Genomic DNA, 19,357 nt, shown 5'->3' with positions numbered 1-19,357 from the left:
TACTCATCTATTGATGGGCACTTGGGCTGTTTCCAGATCTTAGCTATTGTAAATTATGCTTCTATGACAAAGCCACACTTTTTTTCTACTATGACATCATATGTTCATTCTAGTTTTAAGATTTTAAATATTTTTGTTGTACTATATTTCCTTCAGCATTTTAGATCTAACAAATATTTGATTAACCAGGATACTTCCTAAATACCTCTTTTCAGGTGACTTAAGCCTACGGAAAGGGTTTGGGCAAGATGATTTCTTAGACCTTCCCCCTTCTTTAATTAGTCTTTGATTATTGGTAACAGAATTTCTAAAACATAATAAATTTATTGGGGTAACATTGGTTAATAATAGTATATAAATTGCAGGTGTACAACTTCATAATACGACATCTGTGTACTCTATCGTGTGCTTTCTCCTGAAGTCTAGTATCTTGTCACCTTTTATTTGATCCCCTTTACCCTCTTTTTCCTCCTCCCACTCCTCTTCCCCTGTGGTAACTACCATTGCGTTGTCCGTATCTAATTGTTTGTTTTCTATCAGAATTTATAACTTTATTTATCCACATACATAAATAGAGTTCTCTATTGGTTTTTAAAGTCCAGGTGTAGCATATTTCTATATATTAGCAGCTTGAAGATGTATAATTTTATCTTCAGCATAGTTCTCATTTGGAAAACATCTTTGAAAATATTACTACATTATTTTTAAGGGCACACATAGGAATTAGGTATTCAAATTCTATAAATAAACAGAACTTTAGAAAAAAAGTAGAAAATGATACCATACAATACCCATGTGTGTTTCTCCATTGGTGAGAAAGTATTGGGATAGGTAAATCTCTTGGATGGAAGGTCATCTACTATAATAAATGAAGGTGGTGGCTGTTACTCGGACAGGCATGGAGGAGGAGCGCACTTGCCTCTGAAGCGTGGGCCCTTCGCGGGGATGCCGATGTCTCCAGCAGTGCCAGGCCCCAGCTGAGATGGCAAGCTGGCCCCGGCCCCGCCCCAGCCACCCAGGGAAGAGGAGCATGTCCAGGTGGCAGCATGGTGCTGTGCGGGGAGTGGAGGGTGAGCCCCATGCCGCCGCACCCTGCTCGCTGCAAGACCTGCCTCCAGAGCGGCTGGTGGTGATCTTCACCTAGCTCCCCGGCCTGGCCCAGGCCTGCATCAAATTCCACTGCATCCTGCACACCGACAGCATCTGGAGACGGCGCTGCTGGGAGGAGTATGGCGTTTGTGAAAACCTGCAGAACCTGGAGATGATGGGTATGTCTTGTCGAGAAGTATGTGAAGCTGCTCCACCCATGAAGACACATTTTGGGATTGTGGCAGGAAGATAACGGGCCCTGTGGCGGGCTGCTGGATGTAGTGGTGGACGGCTTATGCATTATTAGTTGGCTGTACCTGCCTCTGCATGACGCCCATGTTGATGATCCAGTGCAATTCAAGCCCTCCTTTAGAATTCGCCTGACGGAGAGGGAATCGACCACGGTGGAGTGCATGTACGGCCACAGAGGCCCCCACAGCTGCCACATGCAGATTCAGGATGGGTTCTCCACCAAGTGCAACCAGATGCACCACCACTGGATATCTGGTTGGAGCCGAGAGGATTTACTAATGTGGCTGAGGGAAGAATGGGGCCAGGTGCTGGAGGACATCCAGGAGGACAGGCTGCAGTTCATCCTGATGAAGTTCATCTACCATCAGTATAACAACTGCCTGACCTACCACCACATCTACCTCCTGCCGAGCCACCCAGATGCCCTCATCAGGCCAGGCCTCTTCAAAGGCACCTACAATGCCTACGGCCTAAAGATTGTCATGCTCAGCTTCCATGGGAAGCATGCCAGAGCCACGAAGATTACGGGAGACCCCAAGTCCCTGCTGGGCAGCAGATGATAGAGATCCACCTCATGCACTGCATCCAGCTGCCCAATGTCGAGATCTTCCTCAGCTTCAATGAGCTCCTCCGCATTGTCCAGGAGGTTCACGAGCAGGTGATCCAGGAGCAGCAGCAGCAGCAAGAAGACAGGACTGAGGACGGCAAGGGCCATGGCTGGCAGAGCCCTGCCCAGCCCAGTATCAGGGAGTCCAGGGCTGTAGCTTTGGAGGAGCAGCCTATTCAGTTTGTTCTGCCTGTGGGCGAGAGCTCAAGTGACCAGAACTACCCCTGAGCCTGCAGGATATGTTTCTATGGCATGGGCATTGTTTCCGGCTGTGGCTTCACCAACCCCCAGTGCATCTCTGGAGTCTTCATCCTGTTCGATGAGGACCCCTTTGGGTTCATCTGGCTGGAGCTGAAATGCTTCAGCCTGTACAGCAGAGTCCAGGTCACCTTCCAGAATGCGGAGGCACCATCCCCATAGGTCTTCCTGGAGATGCTCAAAAACATTCAGTCCTGACCCTCTGATGACCCCTCCCTTGCCCAGGGACAGACAGCAAGGAGAAGTGGCTTCAGAGGCAGAGCAGCTTGCATGCGCTTTGAGGATTTGACCTTCTTACCAGATTACCCACCTTCTGTTTGTTTCTTTTAATCTTCACCCTAGGATATTTTTCCATTGATTTTTAGAGAGAGTGGAAGAGAGAGGGAAAGACAGAGAGAAACATCGATGTGAGAGAGACACATCAGTTGGTTGCATCCTGCATGAGCCCCGACCAGGGCCCAGGCTGGGTAGGAGCCTGCAACTGAGGTAGAATCCAACCTTAGCCCTTTCAGTCTGCATGCCCAGGGTCTATCCACTGAGCCAAACCAGCTACGGCTGAACATGTCTTTTTTAAAAAAAAAAGAAATAAAAAGACCCTAAAGTTAGATAGTGGTAATTTTTAGATTGTATAACTCTAAATATAATAAAAACCACTGAATTGTACATTTTTAAAGGGTGGATTTTATAGTATGTGAATTATATCTCAACAAAGCTGTTATTAAAAATAAAAAAATGGAAACCAGAATCAGCAGAGGACACAGGAGAGTTTGTGACAGTGCTGATTTTAGGAGATCCTATACTGCTGTTGTTTCCACCAAGAACATCTGAACAGATGATAGACACATTCATATCAGAAGAAACATGTTGGTTGCACCTTGGAAAAATCTCTTTGGCTGATCTTCAAATACCATTTCACCTTTCCTTTTTAATGATCCAAGGATATTTGATCTAATAGTGTTGGTGGAACCTTGACTTCTTATTGTAAATTGTTGTGTAGGACTGGGAATAGGACTTGCAAGCCAAGAAAATCTCAATAAATTTCAAAAATTGGAAATAGTATGGTAAACATTTTCTCATGATAATATGGCAAAACTAGAAATAACAAAAACCCAGAAAATAAAAAGTCCTTACATTCTGGGGGTGTGGGGAGGGAATAAATTTCTTTTAATCCTTGAATAAAAAGAGGAAATATAAACTGAAATTACATAGTTTCTAGAAAATACTAATAAAATAATATGAATTGAAATTATAAGGCATATAGTAGAGGAGTACTTAGTATGATAAAACAGACTATAGAAAAATAGAAGGAATGAATCATGAAGATAAAAGTAGGAATTAATGAGTTACCAAAACTAAATTATTTGAAAAATAAATATAGGATATCCTAAAAATGTATACACACACCTTGAATAATTATAAAGGCAATGTTTATTAAAATACATTTCATTTTCAGAATTGAGCTATCAGCTGTTAAAGTGTAGATACATTTTTCTGGGATACCTTATATAATGAAAAGCTAGCTTTGTTGTTGTTTTTTAATAAAACAACAAGATAAACCACTAGATAGACTAATCACGAAAGAGAAGAGATAACTATATAAATTAAGAAATGATAATCTACACTAATAAAAGAGAAACATGCAAATTAACCATCACTCCGCTACGCCCACAAGCCACACCCACCAGCCAATCAGGAGCAAGTATGCAAATCAACCCAACCAAGATGGCGGCCGGCCACGGAGCTGGAGCAAGCAGGAAGCTTGGGTTGCCCCAGTGATGGAAGAAGCCAAGCTTCCCACCCACTCTGGCCAGCCCTAGCCTCCGCTCAAGGCTACAAAATTTCAATTATAGAAGATAAATAAATCCTAGATACTTGCTTCCAGCCAGCCCTGGCCTCCGCTCAAGGAGGTGCTGAAAAAAAAAAGGAAAAAAAGGAGGGGCTTGGACCTTGGGTCTCCAGGGGGTGATCAGGCCAGGATGGGACCGCAGGGGCTGTTGGGGGTAAGCAGACCAACAGGGGGGCCAGTTGGGGGTGAGCAGGCCACCAGTGGGGGTCAGTTGGAGGTGATCAGGACAGCGGAGGGGGTAGTTTGGAGTGAGCAGGCCAGCAGGGGTACAGTTGGGGGTGAGCAGGCCTGTGGGGAGGGAAAGTGGGGGCGAGCAGGCCAGCAGGGGCGGCAGTTGGGGGTGAGCAGGCTGGTGGGGGGGCATTTGGGGGCGAGCAGGCCAGCAGGCAGAGTGGTTAGGGGCAATCAGGCAGGCAGGCAAGCAGGTGAGCAGCTGGAGCCAGCAGTCCTGGATTGTGAGAGGGATGTCTGACTGCCGGTTTAGGCCCGATCTCAGTAAACCAACAGTAGGACATCCTTCGAGGGGTCCCAGATTGGAGAGGGTGCAGGTCGGGCTGAGGAACACCCCCCCCCCCGTTGCACAAATTTCATGCGCTGGGCCACTAGTCTATATATATAAAAGCCTAAGCAACGGTTATGACCAAATGATAGGAACAACCAGAACGACCATTTGACCAGTCGCCATGATGTGCACTGACCATCAGGGGGCAGATGCTCAACGCAGGAGCTGCCCCCTGGTGGTCATTTCACTCCCACAACGGGAGCACCACTCAGCTGACTGACCCGTCCTGGTGGCCCACCAACCTGGTGGCAGCCACTCACTCCCTCAGTAGTCCTGCAGGTCCAATCTCTGGAGAACGGGCCAGGCACCAATGGACCAGCACTGCTGGCATGATCCGGAAAGCGCCGGCCTTCTGGAAGTCAGCCTTGGGCACAGTGGCTGCTTCCCATCCCTAGACACTTCGCAAGGAAGAAAGGATATAAAAGCAGCTGCCAGGTGGCTCCTGACAACCGGCACGAACATCAGCGGGACGGATCTATATCCCAGACCGGCAAGGGCATCCCACCACCTGCCTGGAGGACCGATCACGTCCCATCCTACCCCACTCCAGAACCCCACCCATGCACAAATTTCTGCACCAGGCCTCTAGTAGGGAATAAATCAGAAAAAAGTAAATTAAGAATAAATAATAAGAGGCTACTTTGTTCAACTTAAACATATATATTTCAAAACCTGGATGAAATAGGCAATATTATAGAGAAACATGATTTACTGAATCTAATCCAAGAAGAAAATTTAAAAAATGTAATTAGAGCATTTCCCTAGACAAAGTAGAGAAGTTACTTTGAGGGCTACCCTTTTCAACATATAGATAATCATATGATTTCTCTTCTTAGATAAATTAATATGAAATATTTTATCAATAGATTTTCTTATAGCAAATTATCATTGCATTCTTGAATAGATCTGGTTGGTCATAACTTACTATTTTTAATGCCTTGCTAAATTGTTTGCCATATAGAATTATTTTATCTATTGTCCTGAGTAAGACTTATATGCAGTTATCTTTTGTGTGTGTGCATGTAATCTTTTTGTAGAATTTTGGTATCACCGTTATATTTACTTTAGATTTAGAAGTTTTTTTCTTTCATACACTAGGTTCTGGAGTAGATAAAACAGATTAGAATTATTTATTTTCAAGGTATACTAGAAGTCCTCTGTAAAACTATCTGGGCCTCAAACTCCAATGTAAAAAAGTATGAGGTCATCTACTGATATTTTAACAGATATTTGTAAAATTCTTGATAAAATATTTAATATTAATTTATGGAAATCAATCTATCTATCTATCTATCTATCTATCTATCTATCTATCTATCTATCTAAAAGGTTAACATGCAAAGTGGCCCCTTGAGAGTTCAACTGGGAGACTGGTAGTTAGATCACTCGCTATGATGTGTGCTGACCACCAGGGGGCATCACAGAACAAAGGGAGGCCCCGGTCGGCAGTGGGAAGGAAAGCCCTGGCAGGCAGCGGGAAGGCCCTAATCGCTGGCCAGGCCTACTTATGGACCCTACTCATGCATGAATTTCATGCACCAGGCCTCTAGTCCTATATAATAAAGAGGTAATATGCAAATTGACCCACATGCCCTTGCACAAGATGGCCGCCCCCATGTGGTCACAAGATGGCTGGCAGGGGAGGGCAGTTGTGGGTGATCAGGCCAGTGGGGGAGGGAAGTTAGGGGCAACCAGGCCAGCAGGGGATGGCATTGGGGGGTGACCAGGCCGGCAGGGGATGGAGGGCAGTTGGGGGGGACCAGGCCTTCAGGGAAGGGCAGTTAGGGGTGACCAGGCCAGCAGAGGAGGGCAGTTGGGGGTGACTGGGCCGGCAGGGGAAGGCAGTTGGGGGCGACCGGGTTGTCAGGGGAGGGCAGTTGGGGGCAACCAGGCCAGCGGGGGAGCGGTTAGTGTCGATCTGACTGGCAGGGGAGTGGTTAGGGCAGCCTTGGGCAAACTACGGCCCGCGGGCCGGATCCGGCTGTTCTATCCGGTTCTCTTGCTCTCCCCTCCGCTCCTTTACTTTGAATTTATATTAGTTCACACAAACACTCCATCCATGCTTTTGTTCCGGCCCTCCAGTCCAGTTTAAGTACCCATTGTGGCCCTCGAGTCAAAAAGTTTGCCCACCCCTGGGTTAGGGGGTGATCAGCCTGGCAGGCAGAAGTGGTTAGAGGCAATCAGGCAGGCAGGCAGGCAGGCGAGCAGTTGGGAGCCTGCAGTCCTGGATTATGAGAGGAATCCCAGATTGGAGAGAATGCATGCTGGGCTGAGGGACACCCCCCTAGTGCATGCATTTCATGCACCGGGCCTGTAGTATGTATATAAAGGCAAAAACTATGTATAGTGGAAAAACACAAGTAGACTTACAACTAGTTTTAGGAACAAGACAGGGATGTCTATATTACCATTATCATGGAACATTGTACTAGAGGTAGACATTAAGGCAATTAGGCAAAATAACTTAACTAGAGGTATAAAAATTAGAAAACATATGGTAATATAACCACTTGTAGAATTTAATATCAATCTACCTTGAAAACCCAAGAGAATCAACTGAAAAATCTACAAGTATTAAGATAATTCAGTGAGGTAGCAAAGTACAAAATTGATATATAGAAATCAAAATTTTTATTCATATAAAAACTATAAAAATAATAAATTCACAGTAACAATCCTAATATATAAAAACCCTGGGTTATAACGACCAGTAACAACCGGAGGCTGACCAACTGGAAGTCAGTACTGGCCCTGCCCCCAAGCAAATGGATAGGGGCAATCAGGCAGGCAGGCAGGCAGAGTGGTTAGGGTTGATCAGGTAGGCAGATGGCCCCTCGCAGGGCTGGCCCCACCCCCCAGCAAAGAAAGAGGGAGGACCAGGACAGCCAAGCCATTGCACCCACGCCTGTCACCTGCAGAGGGAGGCAACCGGTGACAGGGGAGGGGGGGCAGCGCTGCACAGATGGCAAGCAGTGGCAGCGGCGGGGGTGGGGCCAGCTGCCTGCAGCCTGGGGAAGGAAAGCCCCAATAGGCCCTGATCTCAAGCCAGGCCTAGAGACCCTAGTCTAGGGGTCCCAGACTCTGAGAGGGTGCAGGTCAGGCTGACGGACCCCCCTGAGTGCACTGGGCCTCTAGTATAAAAATAAAACATTTGAGTGAAATTAATAGGAAATATGCAAGAACACAAAAGTTAATTTGAACAAATAAAAAGACATTCCATGTACTTGCATAGGAAGGTTCAATATATAAGTTTTAATCCTTTTATAGTTAAACTAGAGGCCCAGTGCATGAATTCATGCATGGGTGAGGTCTGGCTGGCCCAGCCCCAATCAGGGCGGATCGGGGCCGTGCCTTTTGGGAGGAGGGGATGGCGGGAGGTTGTCCGGCCAGCCCACCCAATTGGGGGTGATCAGGGCCAGCCTGGCTGGGGGGAGGGGTCACAGGTGATTGGCTGGTGGACCCCGCCCCTGATTGGAGAGGGGGGCCGATTGGGGGTGGGGCTGGCCATGGGGAGGGGCTGTGGGCAGTGGGCTGGCCAGCCCCGCCCCCAAATGGGGTGGGGGGGCCCGATTGGAGGTCAGCGGCTGGGGAAGTGGCCATGGGTGGTTGGCCGGCCAGCCCTGCCCTTGATCGCGGTGGGGGGGCCGATATGGGGGGGCTGATGTGGAGTGGGGCCGGGTATGGGGAGGGGCTGCAGGAGGTTGGACGGCCAGCCCCACCCCCCAATCGGGCTGGTTTGCTGGCTGCAGTGGGCATCATAGTGACTGGTCGTTCTGGTCATTACAGCATTCTGGTTGCAGGCTTTTTATATATACAGATGTGTTCCTGATAAATATATGAAATCTTTTCCCATTGAGATGGATACAGACTTAGGAACTGGGCCTGTGGAATATGGGGTCAGGGGAGACTTTTATAAAATACCTTGAATGGGCATTTATATTAATGTATTATTACCTGTTCAGAAAATTAAATATACATGAATATAAATCAGGTGCAACTAAACCTCTAAAGTCTGAACATTCATATACATTTTGCTTAGGGACAAAAATTCTAACCAGAATAATTTCTATATTTTTTGTCATCATTCATACTGGAAAAAGAGTTTTAAAACTGAGCTTAAGTGAATTGTGTTGCTTGTCTTTCTTTGAAGTAATATGTAACACAAAGTTAATGTGAAAAAATATGAGCTAAGCTTTCTGGAACTCTGAAATCAAGTTATATCTGCCCCTTTAAGAAAAATTGTGTTGTTGATTGTGAATGTTCATTAATAGGTCTTTGTGTATAAATGTGTGTGTCGGGGGGGGGGGGGTGAAGGGGGCAGGAGTTAAAAGTGTGTGTTCTGCTTCATGAATTTTACAGAGACAGACAAAATCTTGGAATGTGTAAATCACCCTGATATATCAGAAGTCAACAAAAGGAATTATAGTGATAAATTGGAAAGTATTCAGGAAAAATAAATTTCAGATGTCCTGGGCACTTCAGTTCTACCCATCTAACTATTCTACCCCCCTTTTCAAATATGTTATGGAAATTAAAAGTGATAAAATATCTATTAGTATTATATTTATTTGGGCAGAGTTGCAAACTTTAATAAAGCATAGGTTTGAGATATTATTCAGTTCAACAATTATTAATAATCTGTGAAAATGTACTTAATTCAGACTGGATGATTTTGACAAATCTTTTCTTGGCAAATCTTTTCTATTTTAAACTTAAGTTTTAGCCAAGTTATCTACTTCCTAGAATTTATTATTTTTCTCTTGGCATAGTTTCACCTATACAGTTTTTCTCAGATGGATGAATTTTCCTGGCTTTTTCCTTTGGAATTTAATTTCTCTGATCATTCAGCTTGTCCAGAAATTGACAAGACTTCTTTGAACAAAATGAGTCATTCTCTTATACCAAGAATAACAAAATGGGACTGCCAATGTATTTGTTATCTGTTCATACAACAGAATTGATAGGAAAGACAGCACACTGCGAAGTTTGAAGGTCATATTTTATCCTAAATACCATTCAAGGTAAATGAAACAATTAGAGGTTTCTCTCTTCCATAGAAGGATGATATTCCTTTCTCAAAATGTGTAAATTGGTCTCATGAAAATATCTGTCCATTCATTTATTTATTCATCCATACATCCATCCATATATTCATTAATTTATTCATGTAGCATCTTTGAATATTGGTAAAGTACATTGTAATCCATTTTGTTCCTGCACCCTATTAGTGCTAGAGATAATAAGATAGAAGCAAAAGTGTCCTGCCATCAAAGAATTTACAGTGTAGTAAAAGATACAAAAAATGCCATGAGCTGTATTTTATTCAATGAAATTTTCACTCTAACCAGAATTTTATATTAACTCCACACTTGTATACCCAATGCCAACTCAATAATTCTGGTGTTTAATGGATACATCTATACTAACCTGCTCTACCTGCAATCTTTCCCAAGGTTATATTGGTTGGCAACTCCATCATTCTAGTTGCTATGTTAAAAAGTTTGAACACTTTCTTTCATTTAACTTTCACATCCAATCCATCAGGAAGTTCTCTTGGGTCTACTTTAATATACATCCAACATAATGTGACCATTTCTTATCTCCCCACTGCCAGCCACTGGTCCCACTCTTCCATCATCTCTCATTTGAATGACTACAATAGCCTCCTAATTAGAATCCCTGCTCCCCACCCCACCCTTGTCCTTCCAGAGTATATCATCAACAAAGCAGCTGAGGTAACCTTTTAAAACATAAACAATATCATGTCACTTTTCCATTCAAATCCTTCTATGGCCCACATTTCACTTAAAAGATAAGCTGGAATCCTTTCAATGGTCAACAAAGACCTACATGGTCCATCTACCATAATAACTTTGACCTCATGTACTAATTTCCCTTTCTCTACTTCAGACACACTGTCCTCTTTGTTGCTTCTGCCTTAGAGTCTTCATACTGACTGTTTCCTCTGCCTCATATGTTCTTTCCTGGATATCTATGTGTCATTCTCATCACTCCATTCAGTCTTTGCTCAATATCTTATTCTCAATGAGGTGTGCTTTGATCACACTATTTAAAATTGTATTCCTCTATTTTTGCTCTCAAACTCCCATGAAGCTTTAAAAAAACACACCAAACAACTATTTTTATTGATTTCAGAGAAAAAGGGAGAGGGAGAGAGATAGAAACATCAATGATGAGAATCATTGATTGTCTGTCTCCTGCACACCCGCTACTTGGGATTGAGTCTGCAACCTAGGCATGTGCCTTTGACCAGAGTCGAACCTGGGACCCTTCAGTCCACAGGCCGACGCTCTATCCACTGTGTCAAAATGGCTAGGGCTCATCAAGATTTTTTTTTAAACTGTATGGTACATATTCCTTCCAAAGTACCATATGATTTTTGTAGTATATGTATTGTTTATTATCAGTTTCTCTCTGCTGGAATGTAACATATGAGTATGTGGATATTTTTCATTAATAAATTCTAAGATAACCTGGCACACAGTTGATACTCCATTAATATTTCTTGAATGAATTTGTTGACGGAAAATTTTTTCCAGAACTTAGTTTGCATCAAATAAATTAACTGAATGACCAATTTACCATATTTATAATTCATCAAATTACCAAATTATTTTAAAACTATTTGTGGTGAATTGGCCTATTTCCAGTTAACTGTTAGGCATGCTATAAATCTTCTTCTTACAGCAGAAATCAACAAACTTTTTCTGTAAGGACTACATCATAATTATTTTGAGTTTGGGCCATATATTCTGTGTCACAACTACTCCATTCTGTTTTTGTGGTGCAAAAGCAGCCATACACACTATGTGACTGTGACTACATTCCAATGCATCTTTCTTTATAAAAACACTAGAGGCCCGTTGCATGAAGATTCGTGCAAGAATAGGCCTTCCTTCCCCTGGCTGCTGGTACCGGTTTTCCTCCCGCACCTGGGACCCAGGCCTTTGTTCCAGCCGCCGCCTTCCGCCTTCAAATTCTGTATCTGCATGAACTTGCCCTATCCTATTGGTGAATGAGTTAACTCTCATTTTTTAAAATCTTAAAATGGCAAAAATTTAAACCCATCTGAGAGTAGTGATAATAAATTGAGAAAGTGTATATGACAAGGGCAAAATATAAACATATGGATGGTTATTGTCTTCTCTTTTCTCCCTTTCTTCTGAAAAAAGGCTTCATTGTTGCTAGCGCTGCTGACTATTCAGCATTCATCCTATTGGCCAAGTAGAACCAAGGTCAAGGCAAAAGAAACCTAAAAAATAGATTGATTTATACTGGAGAGGATACAAAGCTACTCTCAGGAGAAAAAAAAAAGTGGATTTGGAAAAAAGAAGGAGGAGGAGGAGGGAGGGGGAGAGAGCACAAAAGCCATCCTGGGATGGGTTTCAGGAAGAGAGTTTTGTAAGTTTGGAAGAAGTAGGATTGGAGGCAGCTCTAATGCACTGCTTTGTAGACTGGAGGGATGCTGGAGGATGCATGGCAGGATGGGGAAGGAGGGAGAGAGGGACTCTTAAGAAGTGTTGCTCTGTGTTATGAATGTAATTCTCCTCTGCAGTTTTTATAGAGGATTCAATAAAGACTAAAACTATAATTTAATCTTATAGTGCAGGACTTGAAATAAAACCATTTTATTGCCTGGCCTGGAGGCAATCTAACTTTGTAAGGGTTACATAAGTACAGCACTAACCACAGACCATGACACAGAACTTAAAATGATAATTATATAGTTTTTGCTATGGTATGTATACCTGATGAGGGAGAGATAAGGTAAAGCTGCACAGAAAATAAGCTCTTAAGTTGTATTTTATAAATGAGTAGGTATTTGTTAAGCAGGTAAGTGACATGACTATGAGCTCAGGCATTGGAACCAGAAAGTCTGGACTTTGAAGACTGGTGTGTTCACTTCTTGTATGCCTTTGGATAAGTTGCCCCAAATCTATAGGATTCAGGTTTCTGGGAATGAATATGGCAGTAACTAATGTATAAGGAGATTGTGGGGATTAAATTTGATTACCAATGTAAGCTATTTAGAAGAGAGATGAAATGTAACTAGGTTTATCTTGTGTTAGTCAATGTTGTTCTAATGAGTATTTAGCCTGCACTGCTGGAGTCAAATAGCATGTGAAAAAGAGGAGACCTGCGCAGCTGCTGTGGCTCTGTGGTTGAGCGTAGATCCATGAACCGGGAGGTCAGAGTTCTATTCCCGGTCAGGGCACATGCCTGGGTTGTGAGCTTGATCCCCAGTAGGGAGTGTGCAGGAGGCAGCTGATCAATGATTCTCTCTCATCATTGATTCTCTCTCTCCCTTCCTCTCTCTGAAATAATTGAAAATATATTTGAAAATAGCCTAACCTTTAAGCTGTAAATGTTAAAACAAACAAACAAACAAACACAGAGGAGACCCATCATGGATACGTTTGTCATCATCATCACCATCACCATTTCAATCACCATCACCAATCATCATTACCAGACACTGGTTCTTTGGGGGCTTATATTCTTACTTCAAGATTTTGCAATTAGGACTCATAATTGGGACACAAATCTCTGAACCCTAGATGTCCTTCAGCATTTGAATGTTATAAATAAAACCATGACATCTGAAAAAAAAAGTGGTTCAAGAAGGAGGACAGCGACAAAATAGTGATGTTCTGCTTCTTGGCTGAAACTGGAGACTCATACAGTCTCGAACCAGAGCCATGCTTCAGCACACTGTACACTAGGCCCAAAGGGCTGGCTTCCTCCTGGTCCTGGTTTTATGAGCAGTTCACAAGACTTCAATAAATCAAAGGGGAAGAGACAAAAGCAGAAGAATGCCTAAGTGGACCTTTTCATCACATCATAGAGAAGGAGTAAATCTGCTGAACTCAAGGCACTGCCTGGAGTAGTAAATACTATCTCTGCATGTGTTTGGAAGCATAGGCCTGCAGATTCCAAAGTAAAATATTACTATGTTGAAAAGTAGAGAAGTCGAGCCAATGATGATGCTCTGGCTTTTTGTGACTTTTCTGCTGCCTCAAATGTAAGATATTTTTGCCTTCAGGTAAATTACGTTTTCCATAAATGCACTTAAGCTTTGAGAGTTTCAAGACTTAAATGAATGTACTGCTCTCTGCATACCCCTTGACCTCTCCTAACTTGTTTCTTCCTAGGGATTTTATCCTTGCATGCTCTATGCCTGTCTTTGCTTGGCTTGCTTCTTGCATCATTCAAGTCTCTGATCAAATGACCCCTCCTCAGAGAGGTCTTCTCTGATCACTCAATGGAGTTAACTCTCCCCACTTGAACCTATCAATTTATCACTCCAACACTTCACTATGCTTTATTTTTCTTCTTAGCATTTATTGCTACCTATGTATCTATTCTACTTTAATTTTTATTTGCTTGTTCATTATTCATATGTCTTATGTAATGTAAGTTCTATGAGGACTAGAACTTTTCCTGTCTCAGTTATTTACCCAGCTTCTCCCATTTCCAAAATTAAAATTCAAGATTTTGGGATTTATCCAAAGTTCTTACTTTCATTTTTAGAGAATTCCCACTGTTCAGGTGGTCCCTGCTCAGTGTAAGTCTCACACCTGGCTTATTTGTTTCTATTCAAACAGCACTCACTCTCATCCATTTTGGAATACTTTGAGAATTCAGAGTTCCATATCCTCATCTTCAAATATTTTCAGTGTCTATTATGCATAGGGTACTGAGTGTGAATGTAAGTTTACCAGAGGTGGATACTGATGTCAAAGATTAAAAATGTATTAGGGGTAGAAATGTCCACATGTTAACTATGTATGGGGGGGAATACTTGAAGAGGGAGAACAGAGCAGTGTTTATCTTCTATCTTAAGGGCATCAGGATGACTCTGTCCTCATTTATGTCCAGTCATCCATGTTTGATTTCTGTTCAGGCAAGCAAAGGATGACTAGATGACAACCTTAATAAAGCATTCTAAGCAAAGTTAGTCACATATGTTCTAAGTTAAGTATGTTCTTTGGAGCTTTACATTTCAACCAACCTGAGTTTACAGTGGGGTATCTGAATATAATAACATGGAGTTAAGCTATAATTGAGTGATGCATTATAATATAAAATGTAAGTTTATATTTTAATATCTTTTTAATTGTATAATATAATTTATATTATAATGTAGGGTAATTATAATATAATGTCAGGCATAACTTTACTTTAAAATTCTTCAACACTCTGATCCTTACATCTAAAAAAACATATTGCTCCCTATCCACAGATTTAGGATTACAAAGTGTGGGGAAAACAGTTTTCTGGGATGATTTAAAAGCTCCTGCTTGAACTTCATTTATTAGCAAATTCTTCCATCATGACACAGTAATACCACTTTCACAAATGATGATCTTGGCATTATTCAATTTTAATAGAAGAAGAAACAGTATATTTACATTTACATGTAATTATCTCAGAGATGGCATGCTCTACAGTGAATGCTACACTATGATATTTAAACTGTTAACATGTATCTTTTGGAATATAGAGAGCTTTACTGATATCATTATGAATATGATAACTCTAAGGGTATAGGAAAAATCCTTTCCTCCACCTTCTATCCAAAAACATACTTCTCAGCATCAACATTCACAAAAGGATATTCTTTTTCTTTTTAGTTAAGTAGCATACCAGAGAATCCTCCATTCACTGATTCTAGAATTAGTCACTAAAACAATAAAGTCCCATGTCAAAAAGATCAAGCAATGGATGCCCCAGCTAAGCTTTCTCTAGCCTAGCAAATACACTGAGTGGCCAGATTATTATGATTTCTGAACACATAATAATATGGCCACTCAGTGTGTGTGTGTGTGTGTGTGTGTGTGTGTGTGTGTGTGTGTGTTATATATTAGAGGCCCGGTGCATGAATTTGTGCATGGGTGGGGTCCCGCCAGCCTGGCCAGGGGGAAGGGACATGGGCGGTTGGCCAGCCTGCCTGCTAGTCAAACTCGTGGTCGAGGGGACAATTTGCATTTTAGCCTTTTATTATATACTAGAGGCCCGGTGCACGAAATTCGTGCACGGGGGTGTGTGTCCCTCAGCCAAGCCTGCACCCTCTCCAATCTGGGACCCCTCGAGTGATGTCTGACTGCGCGTTTAGGCCTGATCCTGGTGGGATCAGGCCTAAACGGGCAGTCGGACATCCCTCTCACAATCCAGGACTGCTGGCTCCCAACTGCTCGCCTGCCTGCCTTCCTGATTGCCCCTAACCGCTTCTGCCTGCCAGCCTGATCACCCCCTAACCACTCCCCTGACAGCCCAATTGATGCCTAACTGCTCCCCTGCCAGTCTGTTTTCCCCTAACTGCCCTCCCCTGCAGGCCTGGTCACCCCTAACTGCCCTCCCCTGCAGGCCTGGTCACCCCTACTGCCCTCCCCTGCCAGCCTGGTCACCCCCAACTGCCCTCCCCTGCAGGCCTGGTCACCCCTAACTGCCCTACCCTGCAGGCCTGGGTCCCTCCCCACTGCCTTTCCCTGCAGGCCTGGTCACCCACAGCTGTCCTCCCTTACAGGCCTGGTCCTTCCCAACTGCCCTCCCCTGTAGGCCTGGTCCCTCCCAACTGCCCTCCCCTGCTGGCCATCTTGTGGTGGCCATCTTATGTCCACATGGGGGCAGGATCTTTGACCACATGGGGGCAGCCATCTTGTGTGTTGGAGTGATGGTCAATCTGCATATTACTCTTATTAGATAGGATAGAGGCCTGGTGCACGGGTGGGAGCCAGCTGGTTTGCCCTGAAGGGTGTCCCGTATCAGGGTGGGGGTTCCCTTGGGGTGTGGGGCGGCCTGGGCGAGGGGCCTGTGGTGGTTTGCAGGCCAGCCACGCCCCCTGGTGACCCAAGCGGAGGCCCTGGTATCTGGGGTTTATTTATCTTCTACAATTGAAACTTTGTAGCCTGGAGCGGAGCCAAGCCTTCTGCTTGCTCCGTGGCGGCAGCCATTTTTTTTGGGATTTATGTATCTTCTATAATTGAAACTTTGTAGCCTTAAGCAAAGCCTGGGCAGGCCAGGGTGTGCGGAAAGCTTGGCTTCCTCCATTGCCGGGGGCAACCCTAGCCTCCTGCTCTTTCCAGCTCCGTGGCTGCCACCAGTTCTGTTTGGGTTTATGTATCTTCTATCATTGAAACTTTGTAGCCTTGAGTGGAGGCCTAGGCTGGCAAGGGCAGGCAGAAAGCTTGGCTTCCTCCATTGCCGGGGAAACCCAAGCCTCACTCCTGCTCTCTGTGGCTGTAGCCATCTTGGTTGGGTTTATTTGCATATTCTCTCCTGATTGGCTGGTGGGCATGGCTTGTGGGTGTAGCAGAGTGATGGTTAATTTGCATATTACTCTTTTATTAGATAGGATAGGATATACACTGAGTGGCCAGATTATTATGCATTCAGAGATCATAATAATCTGGCCACTCAGTGTATAGGCAAATATGGATCCTCCTGATTTTTCTTTTGGGGAGGCAAGTAAAAATGAGACCTTTATGTGCTTGGGGGCACTGAAGTGGAGATGAGGAAATTGTGATGAAGTGGAAGGCAAAGTAATAGGCTGTCTTTATTTTAATTTAAAAAATGCAGTGCACAAACTACTTTTTTTTGTTCCATGCTGAATAGATTGCTACTAAAATATCTTGATGGGTGGAAAGGATCTGGGAGCTACTCCTTACATCTCAATACCCATGCTCCATTAGTCAGAAGGCTGGAAGGAGTAGTTAAAGGTTCTCACTAATGAGACAGGAGACTTCTTTGTTTTCCCAAAGGTGAAAGGTACAAGGAACATTCAAATGTATTTTTCGTTCCTGCCATATTTACTTGATTAACATGTCCCGAAAGAACAAAAGAACCCAAGGGAACAGGGATTTTGTTAATTTTTTTTTCTGAACAGAGCTTAATTTGCACACCACGAAGAAAAATTGATCTTTTTTTTTTTTATGTCTGCTACTCTGTTGAGAGTGTCTTACACAGAAAATCAATTTCCTTGTCTCAAGTTGGCTTGCCTACTTAATTAACTTATAAGCTTAATGGAGACAAACATGATTAAAACACAGTTTGAGAAAGTTTTCAAAATTGTCATTTATTATATATAATAATATTTCATCAGAGATTTCCCTGTAGTAATTATGGTGTGTTTGGATTTTGTTTTCCTTGCACCAATGTTTTATTAGTTCTTGAAGGTGATTAGTGCAGTAGTCTTGTGATAATCAGAAATAAAAATATTCTTATGCTTTAATATATGCAATGTTATATTTCCTGGGTTGGAATGTCATGTTTTATATGAATCTGTAACTTGGTGTTTTATTTGGCATATTTAAAAAACTTGCATTGAGTAATCTTATATAATAAAACCCTAATATGCAAATTGACCGAATTGTGGAACGATGGCTCACTATGACACACACTGACCACCAGGGGGCAGATGCTCAATGCAGGAGCTGCCGCCTGGTGGTAAGTGTGCTCCCACAGGAGGAGCACTGCTCAGCCAGAAGCCAGGCTCATGGCTGGAGGCACAGTGGTGGTGGCAGGAGCCTCTCCCGCCTCCGCTGCAGGCGGGTGGTAAGGAGTGAGGGGTCCCGGTCTGCGAGAGCCCTGGACTGTGAGAGGGATGTCTGCCCGCTGGCTTAGGCAGGTGGACATCCCCGGAGGAGTCCCAGACTGCGAGGGTGTGCAGGCCGGGCTGAGGGACCCTCCTGAGTGCACAAATTTCATGCACTGGGCCTCTAGTCTTTACATAAATGTCAACTAACTTATTCAAAACAATGAAGAGTTTTAGGATAACTGCTTAATATTTTTTAGCTCTATTTTTTTTTTTAGGGCAAGTGACCAACATCTATATATCCCTGATTAGATAAAGAAGAAATCTTAGACAATAATACTTATTTGGAATCAGATTAGGCAGGTCAGAGAAAACTTAAATATTAGGGAGAAAGATGACGTGTTGCATCTTGGACTTTATTTACTTTAAATGTTTCTTTTAAAAGTTATTTTAATCTCTAAGTATAACATAAAGTTTATTTAAAGTTTCTTAAGTATTTTTAAATCATTCAGCAGTGAATTTATTCTTATTGTCCTGTTATCTTTGCTAGCTGTGCTGCATCTACATTGTCAAAGCATAAAGCCATTATGTACTCTTTTATCCTTTATAGCCTTAATTTAGTTTTAATTGTACAGCTAAATAAGTACCACCAGTCCTTAAATTCTGAAAGTTTACAGTATAGATATACTACAGTATACTTATTCATTCAAGTATTAATGGGCATTTGGGTTTTGTTCAATTTTAGAATATTGTGAATAATACTACTAATAAGTACATATATATACAAGTCTGTGTGGGCATATATTTTAATTTCTCTTGGTAAATATCTAGACATGGAATTGTTGTGTTATATACTAAGTGTCTTTTTAACTTTAGAATGCAGTTCCATATTATTTTATTTTTTTAATTTTTCTTTTTTAAAAACAGGCTTTAATATTTTAGATTCCCACCAGAAATACATGAGGATTTCAATTGCTATACATTCTCATCAACATTAGATTATAATCAGTGTTTTTAACTTTAACCTTTTTGGCTTACAATGGTATCTCATTGTGATTTTAGTTTGCATTACCTTAATGACTAAAGATTGATGTTGAGCAAGAATCTTCTCTTGTGGTTATTGGCCATTTGTATATCTTTCTGTAGTGTCTGTTGAAACTTTTTGACTCATCATTTTATTTGGTTGTT

The 19,357-nt window shown here is 42.7% G+C and overlaps 1 protein-coding gene and 1 pseudogene across 6 annotated transcripts in view; one reads left to right on the top strand and one right to left on the bottom strand.

Moving 5' to 3' along the window:
* Positions 1-19,357, bottom strand: part of GLRA2 (glycine receptor alpha 2) — a 177,932-nt gene that overhangs the window by 57,092 nt on the left and 101,483 nt on the right. The gene's annotated exons all lie outside the window — the stretch shown is intronic.
* Positions 1,047-2,404, top strand: LOC308239420 (F-box only protein 31-like; annotated as a pseudogene). The gene has a single exon. The product of its transcript is annotated as an F-box only protein 31-like (transcript).

The sequence above is a fragment of the Plecotus auritus genome (genome assembly GCF_963455305.1).
Source record: "Plecotus auritus genome assembly, chromosome: X".
Taxonomy (NCBI): domain Eukaryota; kingdom Metazoa; phylum Chordata; class Mammalia; order Chiroptera; family Vespertilionidae; genus Plecotus; species Plecotus auritus.
Note: the sequence above shows the minus strand (reverse complement) of the source record. Positions and strands in the feature narration are given on the sequence as shown.